The sequence below is a fragment of the Lampetra fluviatilis genome, chromosome 29 (assembly GCF_964198595.1).
Source record: "Lampetra fluviatilis chromosome 29, kcLamFluv1.1, whole genome shotgun sequence".
NCBI lineage: Eukaryota > Metazoa > Chordata > Hyperoartia > Petromyzontiformes > Petromyzontidae > Lampetra > Lampetra fluviatilis.
In genome coordinates this window covers 3,614,657-3,631,778 of record NC_136303.1, presented here as the reverse complement: position 1 = coordinate 3,631,778, position 17,122 = coordinate 3,614,657, and the positions used below count along the sequence as shown (strand labels likewise).

The following is a 17,122-nucleotide window of genomic DNA, read 5'->3' as shown; positions in this document are numbered from 1 at the left end:
ATCATGCAATAGGCGTGTGTGTCGGTTGCAAATATTTCTACGGTTGCAACAATTGTCTTTTGCACGTGACAAGATGCCCTTCTTAATTGTAACAAGTTGCAAATTGCAACTGCGCCTTTTTTTCGTCCTTCGAGGGCGTAGAATTTTGGCAAACTAAATGTGAAATTAGATTTGCACTTCTTTTTTTACGCACGAGTTAAATTACACAAGAGGAAAATAGATTATAAATTGGCCCATTTGGTTTGTGCGCATGGTGTTTAATAATTACAAAGGTTTTTTTCCCCCTTCATTAAATGTTATCTATGCACCTATTGCTCCCTCTGCCTTCTCCCAGTCTCTCTCTCTCTCTCTGTAGTGGGTGTGTGTGTCTGTATGGTGCACTTCTTTCGCACCGGACGTTGCCGCTCACGGCCAACACCTGTGACGATTATCTGAAACCGGTCCTGGGGCTCGCCTAGGTCTACTCAGCCTTAAAATGAGTACCTGGTGCGGTGTGTAAACATCGCCACGGGGGAGACAAAGGAGGTCGGGCGTGGTGCTGGCCACCCACCCCCTCGGGTCCCGTTCCGACCTTAATCGGTGCTCCTCGCTAACAGCACTTGCCCCAAAACGCCGAGGCTATACGGGGGTTCTTTATCTTTGTCTGACACATAGATGCGGTACACACCTGCCCGAGCTCTTATCTGGTTCTCTTCAAACGTCCGTGTGAAGTGCTACTAACCCCTCGATAATTGAATTCCTTAATGAAATGACTTCGACGTTTGTGACCCTAGTAATTAGACGTTTGGGGGGGGGGGGCGATGAGGGTTGGAGCGGGGGGGGGGGGGCTGGGGGAGCCGAGGGGGGGCGGTGGTTTAACAATTATCGCTTTTAGATTATTTTGGCTGAAACGAAAAAAGAAAACGATTGAAATTGTATTTTCTATTTTACCGCAAATTATAGCTCAACGGAGTGGCTCATCGTGTGCACATTTATAGCGGCCAAATAATCTAAACGCGTGATCTTGATTCTAAATGTGGAGGGAAAATCAGGAGGACCTGGATAAAAATCCACGCGACCACGGGAGAGAGAGAGAGACGCAAACTCCAAATATACAGCAGCAGGCGTCAGGGTCGGGATCAAACCCACGGCCTCCTGCATATCAGGCGAGGTAGTTAACATCTCCTAGCCACCGTGATGATGATGAGAGAGAGACGCAAACTCCCAATATACAGCAGCAGTCGTCAGGGTCGGGATCGAACCCACGACCTCCTGCACACCAGGCGAGGTAGTCAACATCTCCTAGCCACCGAGGCGCGATGTAAACCTCTTGTGCGAGCAAGACTGACTTCCGCGCATCGATTGACCGCGCTAGGGAATGCTACGGCATTTGGTAGGGGTGAGGGAGGAGGGATGGTGGGGTGGGGGAGATTGCCATCTAGCAGTGGCTAGGCCATGGCTGATGACGCTGCTTTGCTAACACTCGGTTGGCCAGTCCTGCGCACGAACAGTCGCGAACGCAAAGCGATGTCCGCTCACATTTGCCGTTCATTGGACTCTCACTTACCCCTCTCGCTCACTCCACCACCACCCCCCCACCACCACCCCACCACCACCTCCGTCACCCCCCCCCCACCCCCCCCCCACCACCCCTCCCACCACACTCCTTCCTCTACCCTCCACCTCTCTGTCCCTCCAGAGGTCAATTACTAACGACTTCCTATTACTAACAACTGACAATTAGTAGCAATTGCCAATTAGTGGGCGCAGGTGTTGCGTAAGGCGCGCGCGCGTGCGCGTGCCCGGCAGTGGCCGCACGCGCGAACACAAATATCCCCCGTATAGCCTTAGTAGGCTGCTGGGGCAAGTGCTGTTAGCAAACACCTAATACAAAGACAAAGGCACCCGAATAGCCTTAACAGACCGTTGGGGCAAGTGCTGTTAGCGAACACCTAATACAAAGACAAATACACCCGAATAGCCTTAACAGACCGTTGGGGCAAGTGCTGTTAGCGAACACCTAAGATAGAGACAAAGATCCCCCATATAGCCCTAACAGGCTGTTGGGGCAAGTGCTGTTAGCGAACACCTAATACAAAGACAAATACACCCGAATAGCCTTAACAGACTGTTGGGGCAAGTGCTGTTAGCGAGCACCTAATACAAAGACAACGATCCCCCGCATAGCCTTAGCAGGCTGCTGGGGCAAGTGCTGTTAGCGAACACCTAAGATAGAGATAAAGATCCCCCGTATAGCCTTAACAGGCTGTTGGGGCAAGTGCTGTTAGCGAACACCTAATACAAAGACAAATACACCCGAATAGCCTTAACAGACTGTTGGGGCAAGTGCTGTTAGCGAGCACCTAATACAAAGACAACGATCCCCCGCATAGCCTTAGCAGGCTGCTGGGGCAAGTGCTGTTAGCGAACACCTAATACAAAGACAACGATCCCCCGTATAGTCTTAACAGGCTGCTGGGGAAAGTGCTGTTAGCGAACACCTAATACAAATACAAAAATCCCCCGAATAGCCTTAACAGGGTGTTGAGGCAAGTGCTGTTAGCGAGCACCTAAGATTGAGACAAAGACACCCGAATAGCCTTAACAGACCTTTGGGGCAAGTGCTGTTAGCGAACACCTAATGCAAAGACAAAGACACCCGAATAGCCTTAACAGACCGTTGGGGCAAGTGCTGTTAGCGAGCACCTAAGATAGAGACAAAGACCCCTGAATAGCCTTAACAGGCTGCTGGGGAAAGTGCTGTTAGCGAGCACCTAATACAAAGACAACGATCCCCCGCGCTAACCGCTGCACCACCGCTCCCCACAAACGTGCATCAGCAGCAGCGTAGCCCACCACGCCTGCCCCAGCACTGTGCAGAGTGCACGCCTCCTGGCGTGATCGCCTACCATTCACTCCTTCAAATTCATTCATTCAATTCTTCACTCGCAATGTTCTATCCGTGTCCAATGCGTCCATCTGTGAATCGCTCTGCGACGATGCCGTTGTGACGGGCGCTAGACGAAATCACGTTTCATTCGATTGATTCATTCATTCGTGGCTGGGCGGGGCGGGGAGGGGGGTTGAGGAGTGGTGGCGCAACGGTTCGCTCACAGCCAACGACATCGCTCACGAATATTTGAACGGGTTCCGGTCCCTCGCCTCCGTCGACACAGCCTCAAATGCGTAAGCGGTGCGCTGCTGGGGGAAACAAAGGCGGTCGGGCGTGGTGCTGGCCACCCACCTCCTCGTGTGCCACAGCGCGGGCCTTTCACAGGTGCTCGCTAACAGCACTTGCCCCCACAGTCTGGATCTTGGTGTGTGTACCCAGCAAACCGCAGTTCCATCTCCGCTCGCGGCCACCCCCAAGAGGCAATTGTCTCCACCGGTCTCGTGCCTCCGCTCTGAGGTCGACTCAACCTTAAATGAGGCTCCTGGTGGAGATGTTAATCGAACATCAGCGCTGGTGAGACAAAGGCGGCCGGGCGTGGTGTTGAACTACGCAGGCCCCGTCCTCGTGCGCCGGCCAAGGCGATCGCGGTGGCTAGGAGATGTTAACTACCTCGCTTGGTATACAGGAGGTCGTGGGTTCGATCCCGAATCTAATGCCTGCTGTATATTTTGAGTTTGCGTGTTTCTCTCTCTCATCATCATCACGGTGGTTAGGATATGTTGACTACCTCGCCTGGTATACAGGAGGTCGTGGGTTCGATCCCGAATCTGATGCCTGCTCTATATTTGGAGTTTGCGTGTCTCTCTCTCATCATCATCACGGTGGCTATGAGATGTTAACTACCTCGCCTGGTATGCAGGAGGTCATGGGTTCGATCCCGAATCTGATGCCTGCTGTATATTTGCAGTTTGCGTCTCTCTCTCTCTCTCCCCGTGGTCGCGTGGATTTTGCCTGGGGTCGTCCGGTTTTATCCCTCCACATTTAGAATCAACATCACCACGCGTTTAGAGCAATTTGGCGTCTGTAAATGTTCACGCGATGATGATGATGATGACAAGCCACTTCCGTTGAGCTGTCATTTGTGCCAGCCAGGTGGTGTCCGACAAAGAGCTCCGTTCAACGGCGCCTTCATCACGACGGTGCTATTAGCGAGTACCTATTACACTATTTATACTGGTAGCAACCTCCTGGTTACACCAGCCCACAGGGGATTATTGTGACCGCCCGTCGTGCAGGGAGGAGCTGCGTAGAGAGGGAGGGGCTGGTTGGGGAGGGGCTGGGTGGGGAGGGAAGGGTGGAGAGGGGCTGCGTGGGGAGGGTGGGGCTGGGTGGGGAGGGGAGGGTGGGGAGGGGCTGGGTGGAGAGGGTGGGGCTGGGTGTGGAGGGGAGGGTGCGGAGGGGAGGGTGGGGAGGGGCTGGGTGGGGAGGGTGGGGCTGGGTGGGGAGGGGAGGGTAAGGGTGGGGCTGGGTGTGGAGGGGATGGTGCGGAGGGGAGGGTGGGGAGGGGCTGGGTGGGGAGGGTGGGGCTGGGTGGGGAGGGGAGCGTGGGCAGGGGCTGGGTGGGGAGGGTGGGGCTGGATGGGGAGGGGAGGATGGGGAGGGGCTGGGTGGGAGGGGAGGGTAAGGGTGGGGCTGGGTGGGGAGGGGCTGCTCACTCCGTGGTGCCCTTATCAACGTTTAACCTACTCACGCCGGCTTGTGCCCGCCCTCACAGTCGGGCATATTTGCGGAATACACCACGCCGCCGTTGACCCCTGGCCATTTACCGAGTAACCCAACGTTCCTACCAGCTCCCTCCGCAGGAATGTGTTTTTGTTACCAAGTAAGCTCAGTGGGGCCTCACTTGGTCAAATGAAACGTAGATTAATAGGTGCTCGCTAACAGCGCCGTGGGTACAAAGGCGCGGCTCTTTTGTGTTTGTGTGTGTGCGCGCGTTCGCTGAATCGTGAATATTTCAGCGCGCGCGTATGAAGAAGAGGTGTAAAAACGCATTAATAATTCATCATAGAAATAATTAAATAGAGAACCACGCTCTCTCTCTCTCATTAAAGAATGCTGGCAGAGAATTACATTTCAAACATGTTCGCCTTTATCAGCTCGCTCTTACCCGTGTGGCGACGTCTAGTCAATATTCCCCCACACCCCCCACCCAATATGTGAGTCTATGAGTCTCTCTGTCAGTCAATAGGTCTCTCTGTGAAGTCTATGGACCTCTCTGTGAGTCTGTGAGTCTCTCTCTCTCTCTCTGAGTCTATGGGTGTGTATGTGAGTCTGTGGGTCTCTCTGTGAGTCTATGGGTGTTTCTGTGAGTCTGTGAGTCTATCTGTGAGTCTATGGGTGTTTCTGTGAGTCTGTGAGTCTATCTGTGAGTTTATGGGTGTTTCTGTGAGTCTGTGAGTCTGTGAGTCTATGGGTGTTTCTGTGAGTCTGTGAGTCTATGGGTGTTTCTGTGAGTCTGTGAGTCTATGGGTGTTTCTGTGAGTCTGTGAGTCTATGGGTGTTTCTGTGAGTCTGTGAGTCTATGGGTGTTTCTGTGAGTCTGTGAGTCTATGGGTGTTTCTGTGAGTCTGTGAGTCTCTCTGTAAGTCTATGGGCGTGTATGTGAGTCTGTGAGTCTCTGAGTCTATGGGTGTTTCTGTGAGTATCTCTGTGAGTCTATGGGTGTTTCTGTGAGTCTCTGAGTCTCTATGTGAGTCTATGGGTGTGTATGTGAGTCTATGAGTCTCTCTGTGAGTCTCTCTGTGAGTCTCTCTGTGAATTTATGGGTGTTTCTGTGAGTCTGTGAGTCTATGGGTGTTTCTGTGAGTATCTCTGTGAGTCTCTCTGTGAGGAGTCTCTCTTTGAACTCCATCTCTGTACCGTGCCGTGAGATTGACATATTTGCTACCTTAGCCAGAGCGTGTCGGTGACCACCTATAAACGACCCGGAGTCGAACCCAGGGTCCCAGCACTCTGCGCCACTTGGCCCGTGAGAATTCGCCGCCTGAAATATTCTTGTACGGCAACCTTGGATTCCTCTCATTCATTTCGATTTCCCAGTTTCTCTCATTCCGCCTCTCTCCCTCTCTCTATCCCCATCACTCTCCCTCTCTCTCTCTCTCGCTCACCCCCTACCTCTATTTCCACGTGTGCCCTGATTTCTCCCTGGATAAGAGCAGAGCAAATGATCCCATTCCGGCTGTAACCAGGCAACGGTGTGATGGAGCGGGTGGTATAGGAAGTTATGCGGTGACGGTGCTGGTGGTGGTGGTGGTTATGTGGTGGTGGTGGTGGTCGTGGTGGTGGTTGTGGTTGTGGTGGGGAGTGGTAATGGGTACTACGAACCCGCCTCCCTACGCACCCAAAGTTCGATTCCCGCTCACGGCCAACACCAGACCTGGGCCTCCGCTAGGTCGACTCAGCCTCAAATGAGTATCTGGTTCGGTGTGTAAACATCGCCACTGGGGAGACAAAGGCGGCCGGGCGTGGTGCTGGCCACACACCCCCTCGTGTGCCGTGCCGGCCTTCATAGCTGCTCGCTAACAGCACTTGCCCCAACAGTCTGTTGAGGATATGCGGGGGATCTTTGTCTTTGTTGGTGTTCATGGTGCTGATGCTGGTTGTTGTGGTGGTGGTACCGGTGGTGTTTGTAGTGGCGATTTGTGGTGGTGGTTGTGGTGGTGGTTGCAGTCGTGGTGGTTGTGGTGGTGGTTGTGGTGATGGTTGTGGTTGTGGTCGTGGTTGTGGTTGTGGTCTTTGTGGTTGTGGTGGTGGTTGTGGTGGTTGTGGTGGTGGTTGTGGTTATGGTGGTGGTTGTGGTGGTTGTGGTGGTGGTTGTGGTGGTGGTGGTTGTGGAGGTGGTTGTGGTAGTGGTTGTGGTGGTGGTGGTTGTTGATTGTTGTGGTTGTGGGACCCCCATCCCGTCTCCCCCCTGTGCTTGCCCCGCCCTCTGCCGGTCCCAGTGACGGCTGTGACCGCCAGGGGGCATCGCCCGGACGCGGCCACTACGGGCCTCTGACCTTGCGTTCGAACCCGGCCTTCATTCGGCCAATTCACGTGGGACCCTACCCTTCGGTTTTGCGCGTTCGTGACATTCGCTGTGGATTTTTAAAATTTATTTTCCTCCACCAAACCGGGCGTTGAAGGCTTTGATGTCTAAACTAAAAATTTACATTTTTGTTTGGTTTACCTGGTAAGGCCCCACTGAGCTATTGAGCTATTTTCCTTTTAGCAGCGACCTGGCCACAGGTGATAGCTCAACGAAGTGGCCTGTCATCACGCGGACATGCACAGCGGCCAAAGACTCTAAACGCGTGGTGACGTAGATTCTTAATGTGGAGACAAATCCACGCGACCACGCGGTGAGAGAGACACATGCAAAACTCCCAAATATACAGCAGGCGTCGGGGTCGGGATCGAACACGCGATCTCTTGTATACCGGGCGAGACAGTGAACATCTCCTAGCCTCCCGACCCCATTGACTCTCACACGAAGCGCAGCGAAATTGTTTCACTCACTCAGAATGGATGTATAATATTTCGTAACGGCCATACGATATCACTGGTCAACACACTTTTTCTGGCATAAGGTATTCCAACGGTTTTAAGGTAAATTTGGGGTGCTGATTCCAAATCTGGCATCAGTTTTTGTCTATCACATCAGGTTTTTTAGATATCAAATATTGCATTTTCAATAAAAACTGCAGAATAAAAATGTTAAATAAATGTGGATATCTCCATAACATGATATTATAAACACACTATCCTAAAAACACAGCACCATATTTTAACACTAAAGCAGTCACTGACTCGCAACAACTTTCAATCATAAGTGACAGAGTTAATTTCGGGTAAAATCAATGAAAATGAGGTTTTGCCGATAGCATCACATCTCAAAAATGAGATGTGATAGAGTAAATCTGAGATCAGAATTTGGAATCAGCACCCTGAAATTAGTCTAAAACAGCTGCAAAAGTCCAGGCCAGAAAACAATTTTATTTTATGTTGACCAGTGTTATTCAACGATTCGCCGTGCGCACGACACGGCGGCTGATTGATTGCCCGGCGTCGTGAACCGGGCGGTCAGTCTTCCCGAGCTGTTCACTGACCACGTCTCCCCACCATCTCCTTCCGCCCTTTTCAACGCTATCCGACGCTTACGTGTCGTACAGCCAGTTGCCCAGCTAGGTTCGGTGGCTACGGCCAGCAGCAGCAGCAGCGGCCACAACTAACAACGGAGTCGTTGTTGGGGTCGAAAGGAGCCCAGCCCACAGCCAGGCAGAGGTCGTTTCGGCGTTTGGTGCTCATGGGACGGGCAGTGTTTGACGATTTTTTTAATATAAATCGCCCGAATGGTTTCGCCTTGCCAATGAGTGCCATTTCGATGGCACGAGGTCATTTTCTTTCACGGAGGGTAGCGGCAAAGTTGTGGTCAGCCGACAATGAGATGCCGCTGTGCCCTATCTGGCTGCTTGCAGAATCGGAATCTTGATTTATACTCGAGGAATCCGATGAGCTATAAAACTCTCTTTTTTACAGATGTCCAGGAAGGGGCAGGTCAGAATGGAGCAACAAAAAATACACAAACACGATCGGAGTGCAAAGTAGAGGAAAGGTAATTCTAGCTTTGAAGCTTTCGTGACTGCAAGGATTCATACGCTTAGGTTTTTTCGGTAAAGTCACGTAGGTAAAAATAAATAATTAAATAATGGAAGTAATAATAGACATAAAATAATAAATCACGACGTTTCGGAGGCAACACAAATCTCTGTCATCAGGTGGCACCGTCACAGCTAAATTTACTGCATCAAGTGAGGAAATGTAAACACTTATGAAAAATGCATGCAAACAAGACTATGCAATTTGTTTTAATCTTGCCAAGTAAGACCCGCTGAGCCAGAAAGCTTTTTTTTTCAGAAGCAACCGGCAAGTCACAAATTCGTTAAGCCAACATTTGTGACTGCCGCATCTTAACAACTCTTGGAACCTCCCAGTTCAACCAGTCTACACAACAAAGGCTCATTCCTAGCAGCGGCTTCAGCCGCACCAACTTCACAATAATAATATCCTGGGGCCTGCCTTGGCTCCTCCCACCCTCAACCAGTTAATATACAAGGACGGTTTTCTTGGAATTTCTCTTACTTGATACAGCAATCGTGCTGTGACGGTTCCACCTGAAGACGGAAGCTTGTGTTGCCTCCGAAACGTCGTGATTTTTATTTTATTTTTATTTTACTTAATTAATTTTAATTTTTTACCTACGTGACTTTACCGAAAACACCTAAGAATATGAATCCTTGCAGTCACGAAAGCTTCAAATCTAGAATTAACGAAGTCGACTTATCATCACGTGGACGTTTATAGCAGCCGTATACTCTAAACGCGTGATGTCGATCGCAAACGTGGAGGGAAAAACCGGAGGACCCGGAGAAAAATCCACGCGACCACGGGGAGAGGGTCACGCAAAACTCCAAATACACAGCACAGCAGGCATCAGGGTCGGGATCGAACTTACGAACTACTGTATACCAGGCGAGGTAGTTAACATCTCCTAGCCACCGTGGAGACGAGGAGGAGGAAGAGAGGGAGGGCACGTGGTTGTGTGTGTGTCCATGAATTTGCCCAGCTCGAGTCAGCCTTAAACGAGTACTTATCAGCACTTTGAACTCGTGGGCTAGGAAGATGTGTGCGTGTGTGTGTCTTTGTTTGTCTTGGTGTGTGTATGGGGGGGTGGGGAGCGGTGGTGTAGTGATTGGCGCGCTGCGCAGTGATTCTGGCTACCTGAGTTTGGTTCCCGCTCACGGCCACCAACACCAGGTGACGATTATCTGAACCGGTCCCGGGCCTCCCCTAGGTCGACTCGGCCTCAAATGAGTAACCTGGTGCGGTGTGTCGTCAACATCGCCACGAGGGAGACAAAGGCGGTCGGTCGCGGTGCTGACCACCCACCCTCTCCCACCCCGTGCTGGTTTTCAGAGTTGCTCACTGACAGCACTTGCCCCAACAGTCTATTCAGGCAACACGGGGTGGGGTGGGTGGGTGTTGGTGAGTGTGAGACTTTCGCCTGTTCAAGTTTAAGTTCACTTATTAGGTACAGCCCTGTGAGCAATTCGGCTCTTGAATCGGGTGCAACCGCAACAAACAAAAACATGAACAAGAAAACATCTTAAAGTGACTATGTGCAAACAGAAAATCCAAGAAAAGACAGCAAAATATTGCAGAAAAAGCACCGTACACCAACAATGTGTGCAAAAATCCCAGTGGGATGCAAGTCAAACAACAACAACCACAAGACAACTTAGATTAAGGCCATCAGTCTAACTCCGTACTACAACAAACAAACATGGCCAAACCAAAAAACTTTTCGAAAATCACCAAAATAAAGCCATGAAAGCAATGAAACAGTGATCATAGGAACTGTGGCCGAATTTTCACAATAAACGACATAAACAACACGTACCACCAAACTCTGCAGCCATAGCTGGCTGCATGAGTCACTCCACAATAGCAGGAGCATCAGTCGGAATATCAACATTTTCCAATGCACCTTTAAGATCAGCGCACTAAATCAAAATACAGGTCATACTTTGAGTGACGAGCCAAGACAGCTGCCACAACAGAGGATATCAGCGCAGGCCACGGGGAAGTCTAATCACCACGAGGCTATGATGCTTTGCTGCGTGTCCTGTCTGTGTCTCCCCCCCCCCGTGTTGTTTGAAACGAGCGCGCGTGTGTGTGTTTGCAAACATCGCCGTTGTCATTGCGTGTGCACAAGTTTTCCATAAGGAGATAGGGAGAGTGAAAGGAGGGAGAGAGGGGGGGGGTCGGGGAGTGTGGTGGGGCTGGAGCTGCGTTGATCAAGCTGTTTATCTTTAATTTGCCGCTAATTAAAAATTATCGCCCGTTCGTGCGTGGCCTGATCAGACTCGCCACGGAATTCTCTCTCTCTCCCTGTCTCCCTCCCTCCCACTATCTCCCACTCTCTCTCTCTCTCCCTGACTCTCTCTCCCTCCCACTCTCTCGCCCGCTAAATTGTGCCCAGAACGAGAACAAGTGAAGCAGTGAAGGGAGGGTTACGGGGTGAGGCTGGTGTCTGATTGGCTATTCTCAAATCTGCCCAATTTAACGGCATTGCGTGTGACGTCATGCCGTCGTTCGGCTTGGCACGTGACGGCATGCCGTCGATCGGCTTGACACGTGCGCGCGCTCTCTGAGAAGCCTCGCAGCAGACGCGACGGACGTCATAATCATCATTCATACCGGAGGAATCCGATGCGCTATAAAGCTCTTTTTCATTTTACCGATGTCGAGTAGCCACGCGTGTGCCTGGTTTTTGTTCCTTTCCCGGTCGCGTGGCTGATCTCGTATGTCTCTTCCACCACCACCCTCACCACCACACCCCCCGATTCGCAGTGCCAATGTCTGCCGCGCATTGTTTAATCGCGACCTCTTTGTTTGCCGTGTCCGGGAGAGAGAGAGAGGGAGAGAGAGAAGGGGGAGAGAGTAGGGGGGAGGAGACGCTCGTACGAACGCCCCGCGTGGGCTATTAGTTCTGATGCTGGTTTAACGGCAGCCTCTCACATCCGCCGCGCGTGCATTAATAATCACGCGTGTCTTGTGGAGGTCTCGTGAGCCGTCAGGCGCCACGGTGGCTAGGAGATGTTGACTACCTCGCCTGGTATGCACGAGGTCGTGGGTTCGATCCCGACCCTGACGCCTGCTGTGTATTTGGAGTTTGCGTGTCTCTCTCTCATCATCATCACGGTGGCTAGGAGATGTTGACTACCTCGCCAGGTGTGCAGGAGGTCGTGGGGTTTATCCCGACCCGAGTGACTCCTGCTGCATACTTGTAATTTGCGTGTCTCTCTCTCTCATCATCATCACGGTGGCTAGCAGATGTTGACTACCTCGCCTGGTGCACAGGAGGTCGTGGTTTTTATCCCGACCCTAATGATGCCTGCTGTGTATTTGGAGTTTGCGTGTCTCTCTCTCTCATCACCATCACGGTGGCTAGAAGATGTTAACTACCTCGCCTGGTATGCAGGAGGTCGTGGGTTCAATCCGGACCCTGACGCCCGTTGTCTATTTGAACCTTTGGGGCCGTCCATAAATGACGTCACGCACCTAGTGGGGGCGGGGTCAGACATTTAAATGACGTCACGCACCTAGTGGAGGTGAGAATTGTGACGTCACATCAAAATGCGCAACTTTCAATAAATATAGACAACACGTTCCACTTAATTAAATAGACTTTTTAATAAATGTTTCCTCCTACAACATCAGAGTGCAGCGCCACATTAAATACGCACTACGATGACAATAGTGTAAAGCGATTTGAAGCATGTTTTTTTTTTGGGGGGGTGGGGGGCAGAGCTTTGTGACGTCATATTTGAGGGGGGGGGTCTGACTTTTTGTGACGCCGTGTGACGAGGGGGGTGGGTGGTCAAAAATCGTCCAAAATCGCGTGACGTCATTTATGGACGGCCCCTTATGCCTCTCGCACAATGTCCGCGATGCAGTCATTCTTAGTCTGTTGATGGTGGGCGATGCGGCAATCGACTCATCTCGACGAGCTGTGCACTCACGATGCACCACCACGGTGCGTACCGCGAGCGTTCAGGGTTTCGGCGCAATCGCCCTCGCTGCGTTTCGACATCGCGGAGTGTGGCACCGATGTAGGATTGAGTGGTGACCCAGTCGCGGAGTTGAGTCCACCCCTAGAAAAACTAGTGTCCCTGAAATAAAACATTTAATTCTAGATTTGAAGCTTTCGTGACTGCAAGGATTCATATTCTTAGGTTTTGTCGGTAAAGTCACGTAGGTAAAAAAATAAAATTAATAAAAGTTAAATAAAAATAAAATAAAAATCACGACGTTTCGGAGGCAACACAAGCTTCCGTCTTCAGGTGGAACCGTCACAGCACGCTTGCTGTATCAAGTATTTTTATTTTATTTTACTTTTATTAATTTTATTCTTTTACCTACGTGACTTTACCGAAAAAACCTAAGAATAAGAATATGAAAACATTTCATGCTATTTGGTATTCCCCGGGGTACCACCATGAGGATCACTTGGAGTTTGCGTGTTTACTCACGACGTTTCGATCGCTGACATGTCATAGTCTATGTCAGCAGTTCTTCTGCTGTATCTGTTCCACCTAAATGACGGCCGCTTGTGTGTTGCGATCGAAACGTCGCGATTTAATTAATTTTCTTTTCTACCTACGTGACGTGTTCGTGCCTGCAGGCACGAACACGTCAGATCGAGATTGTTTTCGTGTTTTTCTGTCTTCCCGTTGTCGCGTGGCATTTTTTTATTTTTTCTCCGTGCACTCCGTTTTTTTCGCCTCCACATTTAGGATCAACACCGCGCGCCGATTCTAAACGCCGAGCCGTCAATTCGCTTGTGGCCAACGCATAACAGTATGCAAATACTGCCAACGCATCATTCTAAACGTGGAGGGAAAACCCCCCACAGGACCCGGAGAGAGAGAAAGAACAACGGGATAGAAAACATGCGAACTGGAAATATACAGACGTCATGGTCGGTGGTCGAACCCACGACCTCTTGTGTACCAGGCGAGGTAGTTAACATCTGCCCACCACCACGGTGTCGTCTTCCTCGCCGTCTGTCACTGCACCGAGAATGTGCGAAGAGAAATCTCTACCTCTTCCAAGTCACTCCACGGAGTTATCTGTCTCTCTCTCTCTCCATCTTGCTGTCCATCTATCTTACATCTTCCCATTCCTCACTCTCTGTCCATCTTTCTTTCGTGTTGTGCGCGGTGCTTTTAGCGCCACAGCGCGTCGATTTGTGGCGTTTATTTTCATTTGTTTGCTGGTGACTTTGTGTAATTGATATCGAAATCGCCTATAGTGCTGTTGCTGCTGGCGGCAATAAAAGTTGTTTAAAAAGTAAAAAATCTCCATATTTCTGCCCATCTATCTTGCATCTTCCCATGCCTCTCTCTCTCGCTCCATCTTTCTGGCCATCTATCTTACATTTTCCAATTCCCCCCTCTCTCTCAATTCCCTAGAGTTTAGAGTAAATTTTTTATTTGATTGACGGGTGATGGTCCCGTCTAGCCAGCAGCAGCAAATTAAAAACCCGTCAACATTGCACAGAATGAGTACGATAAGGAATATCGCACAACTCATTAACGAGGTATTTGACGGTCAAATCTTCGCTTAAAGCTTCCGTGACTGCAGGAATTCATATTCTTTGCGTCTTTCGGTGAAGTCACGTAGATAAGTACAAATGTATTAATAAAAATAAATAGAAAATAAACAAAAAAACTACGACGTTTCGATCACAACACAAGCGATCGTCCTATATTTATTATTTGTATTAAATTCGTACCTATCTACGTGACATTACCGAAAGACCCAAAGAATATGTGACGGTCGTTAACGAAACACAACGCGAATACAAACAGAAAATAAAACAAATATAATGAGGGCAAGTTGCGCCAGACAAGGGTTCAGGACATCTGCAAGCAAGCCCTGCATATATTTGTTTAATTTAACAGTGACATAGACACACGAGAATGGTCAAAAGAAAGGGACAGTGCAAACAAGCACGAGGCGCTATCAGCAAAAGGTGAGGCATAGGTGCAAGTAAGTTCCTCGTTTTAGTCTCTTTCTGACTCTCGATTCCTCACTCGTTCCTCCAACTCTCCATCCCTCTCCATCTCTCCTGGCCTCTCACTCACTCTCTCTCCAAATGTGCGTCTCTCTCTCTCGCGCTCTCCTTCCTTCTCTCCCACTCTCCACCACTCTCACTAACCCTCCAATCTAATCTCTCCATCTTTCTTTCGCCCACTCTCTCCCACCCTCCCTCGCACTCGCCCACTCTCTCCTACATTACATATCTCCCATTCGCCCTCCCTCTATCTCCCCCTCCTTCCAACTGTGCATTTATTTCTCCCACTCTCCACGACCCACCCTAACCCTCCCATCTTATCCCTCCCTCCCTCTCTCTCGCCCACTCTCACCCACTCTCCCTCGCTCTCTTTTTTATACGATCAGTGGAATCAAGAAGATGCTCGGTGTAGTCGGCACTTTGCTTCGTTCATCATTTCGTATTTTTTTTTTAAATAACTTTGCTTTATGTAACACCCCCTCTCGCTCACTCTCTCGCTCTCTCTCGTTCTGCACGCAGCCCTTCTCGCAGTCCAACGCTCTCACCCCCTCTCTCTCCAACTCTTCATTTATTTCTCCCACTCTCCATGACCCTCCCTAGCTCTCCCATCTCATCCCTCCCTCTCTCTCGCCCACACTTTCTCCCACTCTCACCTCGCTCCCACCCCCCTCTCTCCAACTCTTCATTTATTTCTCCCACTCTCCATGACCCTCCCTAGCTCTCTCATCTCATCCCTCCCTCTTTCTCGCCCACACTTTCTCCCACTCGTCCACTCGCTCCCTTTTCTGCCTCCCTCGCACTCCTCCCGCGCCGTTCTCTTCCCAGTGCCGCCATCTCCCCGTGGGACTGCGTGAGAGTGCAAGGGGGCTGATTGCCGCATCTGACAGCCGGCTAATTACAAAAAACACTGCTCGGACGCCCTGATGGATGCAGCGGCGCCAGTGTGAATTTCTGTGGAGTGTGCGTGTCTGAGAGTGTGTGCGTGTGTGTGCGTGTGTGTATGTTAACAGCACTTGTCCCTACAGTATGTTAAGGCTATATGGGGGATCTTTATCTTTGTATGTGTGAGCGCGTGTATTTGTGAGCGTGTGTGGGGAGCGGTAGTGTAGCGGTTAGCGCGCTGCGCTACGAACCCGGCGACCCCGCTCACGACCAACACCGGTGACGATTATCTGAACCGGTCCTGCCCCCCCCCCCACCTAGGTCGACTCAGCCTCAAATGAGTACCTGGTGCCATGGCGTGTAAACATCGCCACTGAGGAGACAAAGGCTGGCCACCCAACCCCCCTCGTGCGCCGTTACGGTCTTCATAGGTGCTGCTCGCTAACAGCACTTGCCCCAACAGTCTGTTAAGACTATACGGGGGATTTTTGTCTTTGTGTGTATGTGTGAGCGCGCATGTGTGAACTAGGGATGAACGATTTGGGGAAAATATCTAATTGCGATTTTTCTGACAGATATTGCGATTGCGATTTGATTTGCGATTACATTTTTTGTAAGTCAACCTTCAGTTCAATATTCACTGTGTAATAGATTTAAAACATGTGATGGAGCATTACCACGTGATACCATCACAATATGAACTGCTCTATATCTTATAATGCAAGGATGAGAACTTAAAATATATGAATTTATTCCAACATGGATTCATTAAAATGTTTTAATTGAAATAGAACAATCAAACATAGAACAATTGTTAAGTTAAATTAAGTTATAATAGTAAAAAATAAAACAATTCCCCCAAGAAAGTAATAGGACTTTTCAAATCGCAAAAAAATCGTCAGCCTGTGCGATTGCTAATTGTTTCAAATTGCGATTTCGATTTTAAATCGATTAATCGTTCAGCCCTCGTGTGAAAGTATGTGTGTGTGTGAAAGTGTGTGTGTGAAAGTGTGTGTGTGAAAGTGTGTATGTGTGTGTGAAAGTGTGTGTATGTGTGTGTGTATGTGTGTGTGTATATGTGTGTGTGTGTGAAAGTGTGTATATGTATGTGTGTGTATGTGTGTGTGAAAGTGTGTATGTATATGTGTGTGTGTGTGTGTGAAAGTGTGTATGTGTGTGTGTGAAAGTATGTGTGTGTGTATATGTATGTATATGTGTGCATGTGTGTGTGTATGTGTGTGAAAGTGTGTGTGTGCATGTGTGTGTGAAAGTGTGTGTATGCGTGTGTATATGTATGTGTGTGTGCACGTGAGCGTGCTCAACTCGCCGCGCTCCCAAACCGGCGCCAGCCGAGCTCGACAAACGCGGCCGCAGTCCACGGAGATTCCGCGAAACTTGAACGGTGTTCGGGGGTCTCCACACCCCCTGAGTGGGTGGAGTTGGTCGTGCCAAGTTGCTCAACCCCCATCATCCCGTACGAAAGCGACTCCCTCGGCATCCTGCACTCAAAGTAGTGGCGGGCACCTTTTCGCGGATCAATGCCCCGAGGAACTGCGGTCTGAGCGACCACTCTCACTCTTGCATTCGCATATCGGGAAATTGATAACCATTAAGCCTCGTCAAAAAATCACATTATACGTATATAAATTTATAATAAGCAAAAAAATAGAAAATGTATAAATAACCAA

General features: G+C 50.0%; 1 protein-coding gene across 2 annotated transcripts in view; it reads left to right on the top strand.

Annotated features, from left to right (window-relative positions):
- Positions 1-17,122, top strand: part of LOC144942958 (opioid-binding protein/cell adhesion molecule homolog) — a 250,768-nt gene that overhangs the window by 78,774 nt on the left and 154,872 nt on the right. The gene's annotated exons all lie outside the window — the stretch shown is intronic.